This window comes from Heterocephalus glaber, unplaced genomic scaffold (assembly GCF_053883595.1).
Source record: "Heterocephalus glaber isolate CG9 unplaced genomic scaffold, H.glaber_assembly_v1.0 deba00001556, whole genome shotgun sequence".
NCBI classification, from domain to species: Eukaryota; Metazoa; Chordata; class Mammalia; order Rodentia; family Bathyergidae; genus Heterocephalus; species Heterocephalus glaber.
The window spans coordinates 1375719-1386158 of record NW_028258347.1 but is presented as its reverse complement, the minus strand read 5'-3'; positions in this window follow the sequence as shown (position 1 = coordinate 1386158).

Here is a 10440-nt window from a genome sequence, read left to right as displayed (position 1 = left end):
AGTCTTCATAAAATGCGTTTATAGATTTAACATTTGAGCTTTAATAACTTGAGTTACAGCTGTGATAGAAACAATCTGTAAATATCACTTAGAGGCAAAATCCATTCTCTTCTACTGGATTGAAATGGACTTCCGCGGGCCAGAGGGCATAGTTTAACTATCTCTATGGTAACCATCTTTTTCATTTATTGTAGCATCTGAAGAAGGTGCACACTGTTTACAGAGGGATGGTGCAGTTCTAGACTTTAATAAACCTTCTTTTCCAGGCTCTTTACAGATTTCTATCACCTCTACAATCTCAGTCGGTAAGGCTGTGAGACGCCTGGTCTTCCGAAACGTCCACAGATATCCCGCTGCATTAATCCCTCCGCGGACTCCTAGACCCCAACGCTCTGTGTTTGGAAAGTGCATTCCAATCAGTTCTGCTTATCTTCTCAATACCCTTAGGGAGGGAGTCACTGCCGGACTGGTCTGGAAGGCAGAGGAGTCTGCTGGCCTTCCACGGAGACTTCAGGACAAGGGTCAGAGGCAGAGAGGACAGAGTATCTTGTTGCAAAGCCACGATGAAAGGTCACCGAGGCAGGTCTGAGAGCGGAACATCGGAACCCAAGGAAAGAGTCAGATGCGCTGGCTCCTGAGTCTGGAGAATAACAGCTTTGAATCAGAGAGCGGTGTGCTGTGCACGGGGAACCGTACATCCTTGATTGTGTTGAAACCGCACAGTCCTGTGAAGATGATGTAATTGCCAGATTTTTCAGATAATGACAAGAGATTTATGGATGATTTCTCAGCAAGGGTTCATACCGTCTCTGCGGTTGTCCACTCTGTTGCTGTGCAAAGCAAGACGATCATTTGGCTGGCCTCGTACTCATGCTACCCTCATTGAATGTCCAACTCCTTAGAGCCCAGAGTGGGCTAGCTGTTGGGCAAATCACAGTGAACAAGGCCAGCCTCGGCCCCGCCTCAGTCACCTCTGCTGGACCATGAGACACAGAGCCCGAGTTCACGGACTGAGAGTAGCAAACATGGCACAGCATGAATGATGTACAAGCTGTTCTAGGTGTCTGACATGAATTAACTCGTAAGTGCGGGCCCTCAAAGGGGCTGAGCGGTTTACTCGTCTGCCCAAGGTTGCAGTCCTTGGGTCCTTGGGATTGACCGAGCCAGGATTGACCCAAGCAGTCTAACCTGAGGGACTGCAGTGTCGCTCCTGGGCCCGCCCTGCACGCTCTCCCAGACAGCTCGATGAAACGGAGTGGGTGGCCTCTGCCACTGCCCCAGGCTTGTAGGATGCCAAACGCGGGAGACGTTGCTCTAAGGCAGAGCTAGGGATGAGAACGGCGTCCCGCCATCTTGTCAGGGGAGAAGAAAGAAGTTTGTGGTGCAGATGACGAAGCAGAGGTCAGGAGGTGGGAATGGAAGGTGAGATCGCCTCGGCCAGGTCCTCTGAGACAGGTGGGAAGAAAGGAAGTCTGGGCAGATCCGAAGATGCGGGACGGCCGAGGGCAGGGACAAGTGACAGTGTGCTGGGGAAGCCAGAGCTGGGCAGAGGGGACCGCTGAGAGCAATTAGCAGCCATGGAAAGGTTTGTGAGCACCGGGGTGGGGGCTCACCCCAGGCCGAGCAGCACAGAGCCCCGGCTGTGCTGAGAGATGGACGCCAACCAGCCCGGGCCCTGGCCCAGAGTTGGAACAGGGGCTGGGTGAGGACAAGTGCGACAAGGTCCTCTCCTGGCTTCTCCACCTCAGGAGTGGAAAGCAGACACGGAGGAAGGTGCAGGTGTGAGCCGGGGTGGCCCCATGCTCAGCGCTGGCCGGGCCCCGGGCTTGGTTCTCAGCAGCGCAATTAGAGGGTGTGCTGGGCCTCCCGCCCTGCCCTCCTGCCTGGCAAGGCTACCAGCAGTGCCAGTGGAGAAGGCGCAGGGGCAGGGCTGAGAGATGCGCCAAGAGCAAGCCAGGGGTCCAAGAACAGAAAGAGGAAACGTACAGCCCCCAGGGAGAACAGGGCTCCCCGTCGATAAAGGAGAACGACTTCCAGAAAGGCAAGGTTCACGTGGGAGAAGCTGACCCACTGGGTCCCTTAGGAATGTAGCTTCCAACGGGGCCATTTCCTAATTCGCTACTCAGCCCAGGTCTCCACACTGTTCTCCATGGTGGCCGCGGAAAGTGCCTTTGGTAACTTCAGCAGAAAGCAGTCATGGGCAGGCACAGAGCAGCCCCCAGATGGGATGGGGAGGGCTGGCTGGTCAGGGAGCAGGTCCCAGGCACGGCCCTCGGCAGGTGCAGCTGTCACCCCGTGCAGCTGTCCGCTCCTCCAGACTCACGGTCGTCCCCACGCCACTGTGCCACCGACCCCAACTTGAAGCCTGCCAGGAGGTCCCGCTGGTTTTGCCGCAAGCCCATGGGAGAGGCTATCAGGTGCCCACTGCACACTGCTTAGGGGAATTTCTGAAACTATTGATCTAAGGAAGACAGCATTTCAGCCAGGGAGCCCAGAAAAGGTCTTCTGCCCGTCACCTCCTGTGGCCAACTCAACTGGCAAATACCCAGGCCTCTCCCTGGCTGTGCGTTTTCGCACGAGCATGTGTGCATATGTGCGTGTGTGCAACTGTGCTTGGTTCCTTGAGACAGGGTCTCGCTATGAAGTTCAGGGCGAGAACTCACGCTGTAGCCCAGGCTGCCTCAAACTCATGGTGAGCCTCCTGCCTCAGTCTCTGAGTGCAGGGATTACGGCCTTGTTTCTTGATCTTGCAGCAACGTCTCTGTGAGGACCCCTTGCCCAGGTCTGTGGCTGTCTTGGCAGGCACGCTCGGTCCACTCTCCCTCGTACCTGTCGGTGATGTCGGCTGCAGTCACGTGGCACAGCACCATGGCTTATCATGAGGCACAAACAGATCGAAGACAATTAATTTCTTCTACCTTAGGTATTCTAACTGAAGCAAACCATGATTAGTACAATTATTTTAAAATAACTATTTCCTCTAGGAAATATTTTCCACTTTTTTCTCTTGAAATGAATGACAATGATTTGAAAGTCCCAGATGGATGAATAGAAAATTTATTACAACTGAAATTGAATTCATTCATTATAAATCAGACTGGATGCTATTCAAAGCTTCATATTTCACCTGGAAAGAAATCGCATTAACAAGATTGCTTCTTACAAATTAATTTCCTCACCTATTTCTGTATAGAATTGAAACTAGACTCAAGATATTTGCTCTAGCTATATTGGAGCTTAAAACTTTTACATTTGGGATTCTATGTACTGATAATACACGTAAATCTGAATTTTTAAATTAAAAATGACAAATATGGGGAATGACAGTTTTGAGGAATGTTTTACCATCATAGGAAATTCAGTATTTGGGCTTCTGTTCCCTCCTATCCTAACTGTAAGGGAACTTTCTCATGTACCTAATACTGCAATGTTGTGATTAAGGAATCCTTGAGGAAACTGGTTTCTTCATGAGGAAGTTCAAGGTGTTAAAGCCAACACAAACTGCCATAAAGCGTGCAAAGCAAGACTTACTGAACGTGTGAGCCAGACACCAGCACTTCTCCAGAGCTTGCTGTATCTATGGCAAGGTGCAGATACAATCCCTTTTGTGTTATGAAGTCCTCACGATATGGGTGCCTCTCTGGTGCCAGTTATGCTGTTTCCTCAGCTCGGGCTGGCAAGAGGGGCCGCAGGGGCTGCATGGCTTCGGGGCTCTCAGCAGTGCCAGAAGTCAGGGCATCCCCAGTGGTGGTGGGCACAAGGGAGGTTTCTGCAGGGGCTCAACCTGGGCACCAGACAGGCAGGTAGCGAGCCCTGTAGGGCAGGGCCAGGGCCTATAGGAGCTGGCTGGGTGGCAGGTCTATGTGCACAGGGGCACAGCAGGAGCCAGGCGGAGAGGATGGCCCTGGGGTGCCCACCCGGGACTGGGAGATGCTGTGGAGCTGAACTGATTTCTACCTCCCATGGGGAGGCTGAGCCACAGGCCTGGGCTCGAGCTTAGAAGACGGGTGAAATGGGTTAGGCCTGACACTTCCTTCTCTGTGACTTTGCATCAGCTCAGCAGTGATCTGTCCCAAAGCCCTTCCTGGCTTTTCCAGGTCCTCTCTCACATCAGAATACTGCTGTGACACTGCGCCTTCTTTGGACAATTAGCTGAAATGCACAAAGAATTTAGGATGCACTTGCCCACAGTTACTCCCCAGGTGCCGACTGCCAGCTGTGCTGAGTGCCGGTCAAGGGCGGATGACAGAGCTGCCACGCAGAGGCGACTGCAGTCCTCCCTGGGAACTGCAGCTGGAAGGCAGATGCTGACTTGCAAAGCCATGGACTTTCGGAGAGTGGAGCAGCAGGGCAGGGACACCCAGGGCAGACGCATGGCGTCCTGACCCTGCGCAGTGGGTGTCTGCAGCTGTTCCGGGAACTCTGGCCTTGGGCCTCCGGGACTCCTCTTCCTCCACAGTCTTAACACTGCCTTGCAGAAAACGCTGTTTACAGCACAAAATGATCCCCAATCTACATAAAATCTAGTATTTAAATAAACATTTTAAGTCAACCAACCATTGTATTTGTCTTTGTCTACCTCCAGTTGAGATGTTTTATTTAGTAGGTAGAAGAGGGAATCATAAAATTCTTTTTGTGGTACTGGGCACTGGACCCAGGGTCTTCTGCACTGAGCAACGTCCCCAGCCCTTTTTTTATTCTCTATTTTTTTGAGACAGGGCCTCACCAAGTCACCAAGTTGCACAGGCTGGGCTCAAACTTGCAATCCTCCTGCCTCAGCCTTCCAGTGTGCTGGGATTACAGGTGTGCGCCACCACACCTGGTTCCAGCTTATTTTTAAAGCTGATTCTCTCCTGGTTTGGATGCATTATGGGGGTTAAGATCAGAGACATCTTTTTGTTGTCAGCCTCTCTACTTCTCTCAGATGCAGGAGCACGTGTACCCGCTGGAAGCATTTGCTGTCGCTGCTGGTCTGGTCCCTGCCGCTCAGCAGCCTGCAGCACCTGGCCAGCCGTGTCTCCTCCTGGCTCCTCACCTTCATCTCGCGCTGCCCTTCCTGGCCTCCGCGTGCAGAACCCGACGTGAAGTCCGTGCTTTCTGACCCGTTACTCTTTACTACCTCATGAAGCACCTTAACGCTCTCCTCTCCAGAGAACCCACTGTCCATCGGCCCTTCAGTAGGATTCTGGACATTAGGACTCTAGTCCAGCAGTGCCACAGCAGTTTCTTCCATGAACGCTGCTGACAGGATTCGCTGTGAAAACAGTCCTGCTGCACTTTGACTCGCTCCCCTCTGCCAGGCTTCCCTGTCTTCAGCGGGCCGCGGGGCTTCCTCCTGAGCGTGGCCAGGGCTCACTGGGGCGTCTGCAGGCCCCACAATGACTTGTTCTCATGTTTCTCTCTTCTGAGCCCAAGGACCTACAGACGCTTCACACACTGCACAAGGCCTAAGAATGGATTACACGAAGGGCCCCTCCTGGGGTTCTTGGAGGATTAAAGGAAAATTAATTTCAATGAAGTGCATTCAAAGCACTCTCAGTGTTTTGAGCGTTCAGTAAGCATGAGCTGCTGTCGTTACTGTCACGGATAAATCCGTGCCTGACACAGGTTGGACCTGAATATCGCTCACTATGGGTGGTGTTCCGAAACTGAAGGACTGGAGCAAAATAAGGAATTCATTTCCAGTCACGGCCGTTAGTGCCTGTGAAGAGACCCAGGCATGAAGCCGTGTTGATGAAATGAAGAATGCTCCTCAGCCTGCTGTAGACAGGCAGGTCTGCACACACCCTACCGAGGTCCCAAGTTGTGCAGAACACGCCGAATCAGCCTGCACCCCGGCAACAATCCACTGGAACCCCCCCCCACACTCCTCTGTACAGTCACCTGGTTCCACACTACAAAGACGCAAAGGACACTGGACCCCCAGACCACAGTACTGAGTCCGGCTGCTCCCAGCCCAGAGGTAGGGGCTTCTGAGCCGCCAACCCACTGCTCCTGGACCAGAGAAAGGGGCTTCCCGGCCACCATCCCTCCCGCTGCTCCCAGCCCACAGGAAAGGGCTTTTGGGCCACCATCCCTACCACTGCTCCCGGCCCCTGTCCCACCTCTCCCAACTCAGAGTAGGTAATCCCTGCAGGTGCCAACAGCCGCCCCCCCCCCTTCGAAATGAGAAAACACGTAAACAAGTCTCAAAACCAGACTTCCAGATCATCTACAGCAAGACCAAAGGGAAATGACATGGAACACTCTGATACTCAACCACCTGGACCCACTGAACTGGCAACAAAAGGGGATCTGGAAAAAAAGAAATCAGAAATAATTTCTCAGATAACAGGAGAAATTGTGTCCCTAGTGCAAGACATGATTAATAAATCTAGAGATGAGCTCAGGAACATGATGGAATCCCAACATAGGAAACAAATGGAATCCATAAAACAGATGCAAATAGATTTCCAGGACATGAAAATCTCCACTGAAAGTCTACACAGCAGAATGAGCCAATGTGAGGACAGAATTTCAGACATAGAAGATAAGATGGCAATTAGTGACCAGGAAAAGAAAAATTGCTTCAAAATTATAAGGGAACATGAGAAATCAATCCAGCAGCTGCTAAATGATGCAAAGAAGAATAACATAAGACTGATTGGACTCAATGAAGAAACAGGAGAGAGTGCAGATGACATAAAAAAACTCTCCACAGAAATAATGACAGAAAACTTCCCAAGCAGGGGAAAAGAGCTTGACATACAGATAAGTGAGGCATATAGGACTCCAAATAGCCTTGATCAAAAAGAATCTACACATAGGCATATAATTGTTAAGATTCCAGAAACTCAACAGAAGAACAAAGTTCTACAAGCAGTTAGAAAAAAACAAATCACATAAAAAGGAAAGCCCATCAGAATCACAGCAGACTTCTCAACACAAACCATCAAGGCAAGAAGAGCTTGGAGTGACATATTCCAAGCCCTAAAAGAAAACAGCCTCCAACCCAGACTGATGTACCCTGCAAAACTATCTTTCAAAATGGATGGAGAAATAAGATACTTTCATGACAAAGAGCACCTTAGAAACTTCAAGAATGCCAAATCAGCACTCCAAAGAACTTTACACAATATCCTAGGAACAGACATTGAGGATCACAACCCCAGGAAGTAAAGCAGAATGAACCCATCTGGCATGACAAGAAATTAAATGTAAAGGGGGAGAACCCAACAAAAAGAAAAAGTCATGGCAATGACAAGTCAATACATTTCAGTTATAACCATCAATGTTAATGGTCTCAATTCACCAATCAAAAGAAACAAACGGGCAGAATGGGTCAAGAAGCAAAATCCAACAATATGTTGCATACAAGAAACACACTTCATTCAAAAGGAAACTCATAGACTGAAAGTTAAAGGGTGGAAAACAATACTCCATGTGACAGGAACCCAAAAAAAAGCAGGAGTAGCTATCCTCTTGGCAGATCAAGTAAATTTCAAACCAACACTGATTAAGAGAGACGAAGAAGGACACTACATCCTTGTAAAGGGAAGAATCCAAGAGGAAGAGATGACAATCATAAATATCTATGCACCAAACACTAGTGCACCCAACTATAAAAAACAAATACTAACAGACATGAAAAGTCAAATATGCACTAATACAACTGTAGTGGGGGACCTCAACACCCCTCTGTCACAAATAGATAGATCAACTAGACTAAAAATAAGTAATGAAATACTAGAACTCAATCGAACTCTTGAACAAATGAACTTAACAGATGTTTACGGAGTCTTCCACCCCACAAAATCAGAATACACATTCTTCTCAGCTGCACATGGGTCATTCTCAAAAACAGACCACATACTCACACACAGAACATGTTTAAGTAAGTGCAAAGGAACTGAAGTTATCCCCAGTATATTATCAGATCATAGTGCAATGAAATTGGAGATCCACAGCAAAAGAAACTCAAAAAATTTCATAAATATGTGGAAATTGAACAACACACTTCTGAATAACCAATGGGTCACAGAGGAAATTACAGAAGAAATCAGACAGTTCCTTCAATTAAATGACAATGACAATACAACATATCAGAATCTATAGGACACAATGAAAGCAGTCTTACAAGGGAAATTCATAGCAGTGAATACGCATATTAGGAAAACAGAATGAGCCCAATTAAACAACCTGATGCTGAACCTCAAGCTTCCAGAAGAAGAACAGGACAACCCCAGAGCTCATACAAGGGAGGAAATTATAAAGATCTGAGGAGAAATCAATGCAATGGAAACTAAGAGAATGATACAAAAAATCAATGAAGCCAAGAGTTGGTTCTTTGAAAGAATCAACAAAATTGACAAACCCTTAACCAATCTTGTCAGAAAAAGGAAAGAAAAGGCCCAAATCCATGCAATTAGGAATCATAAGGGTGGAATTACAATAGACCCAGCAGAAATCCAGAGGATCATCAATACCTAGTTCCAGAACCTATATGCCAATAAGATGGACAACACAGAAGAAATGGACAGATTTCTAGATACATATGAATTACCAAAGTTGAACAAAGAAGACCTAAAAATTCTGAACAACCCAATATCAACCAATGAAATTGAAAATGTAAGTAAAAACTTATCAACTAAGAAAAGCCCAGGCCCTGATAGCTTCACTGCTGAATTCTATATGACATTTAGAGAGGAACTGCTGCCACTACTGTTTAAACTCTTCAATGAAATTGAAAGGGAAGCAATACTCCCAAATTCATTCCTGAAAGCAAGCAACACCTTGATCCCCAAAGCAGAGAAAGACCCAAATGAAAAAAAGAACTATAGGCCAATCTCACTAATGAACATAGATGCAAAAATCCTTAATAAGATACTGGCAAACAGAATGCAGAAGATCATCAAGAAGATCATACACCCTGATCAAGTGGGATTCATCCCAGGGATGCAGGGATGGTTCAACATAATGCAAATCAATCAATGTAATACACTATATCAATAGAGCCAAGGACAAAAACCATACGATTATCTCCATAGACGCAGAAAAAGCATTTGACAAAATCCAACATGCATTTATGATAAAAACCCTACAAAAAATTGGAATAGATGGTCTCTACCTCAAACTGATAGAAGCCATCTATGAAAAACCAACAGGGCTGGGGATTTAGCTCAGTGGTTCCGCTGCCTGCCTCGAAAGCAGAAGGATCTGAGTTCAATCCCCAGCACCAAAAAAAAAAAAAATAGGGCCGGAGATTTAGCTCAGTGGTTCCAGTGCCTGCCTTGCAAGTGCAAGGTCCCGAGTTCGATTCCCAGTACCAAAAAGAAAAAAAAAAAAAAAGAAAAACCAACAGCCAATATCATACTAAATGGTCAAAAACTGAAATCCTTCACACTAAAATCAGGAACAAGACAAGGATGTCCACTATCACCACTCCTGTTCAGTATAGTTCTGGAAACATTAGCCACAGCAATTAGACAAGAGAAAGAAATAAAAGGAATAAAGATAGGAAAGGAAGAAGTTAAACTGTCATTCTTTTTGCAGATAACATCATACTCTATATAGAAGACTTTAAGAACTCCACCAAAAGTCTTGTAGACTTAATAACCAAATTCAGTAGACTAGCTGGATACAAGGTCAACACACAAAAATCAATAGCGTTTCTGTACAGGAACAACAGACTCACTGAAAAAGGAACTGGAGAAACAACTCCCTTCACAATTGCATCCACAAAAATGAAATACCTAGGAATCAACCTAATGAAAGAAATCAAAAACCTCTTCTCTGAAAACTATGGCACTCTGAAAAGAGAGACTGAAGATGATATCAGAAAATGGACAGACATCCCCTGCTCCTGCATAGGAAGGATTAATATAGTGAAAATGGCCATACTTCCAAAACTGCTATATAGATTTAATGCAATTCCAATTGAGATCCCAGCAGCATGCTTCAGGGACCTTGAGAAAACAATCCAAAAATTCATTTGGAACAAGAAGAGACCCAGAATAGCAAAAGCAATTCTAGGTAACAGAGACATGGCAGGGGGCATCACAATCCCCAACCTGCAACTCTACTACAAAGCTACTGTGATAAAAACAGCATGGTACTGGCAAAGAAACAGACTTGAGGACCAGTGGAACAGATTAGAAGATGCAGAAACAATGCCAGACACACTCAGCCATCTCATCTTCGATAAAGGAGCCAAACACCCTCACTGGAGGAAAGATAGCCTCTTTAATAAATGGTGCTGGAAAAACTGGGCTTCAACTTGCCAAAGATTAAAACTAGACCTATATCTCTCACCATGCACTAAACTAAAATCAAAATGGATTAAAGATCTCAATATTAAAATAGAAACTCTGAACCAGTTGGAACAGAGGTTAGGTAGAACCCTTGAAGACATCGGTGTAGGAAAAGATTTTATGAACAAAACCTCAGTTGCCCGTGAACTAG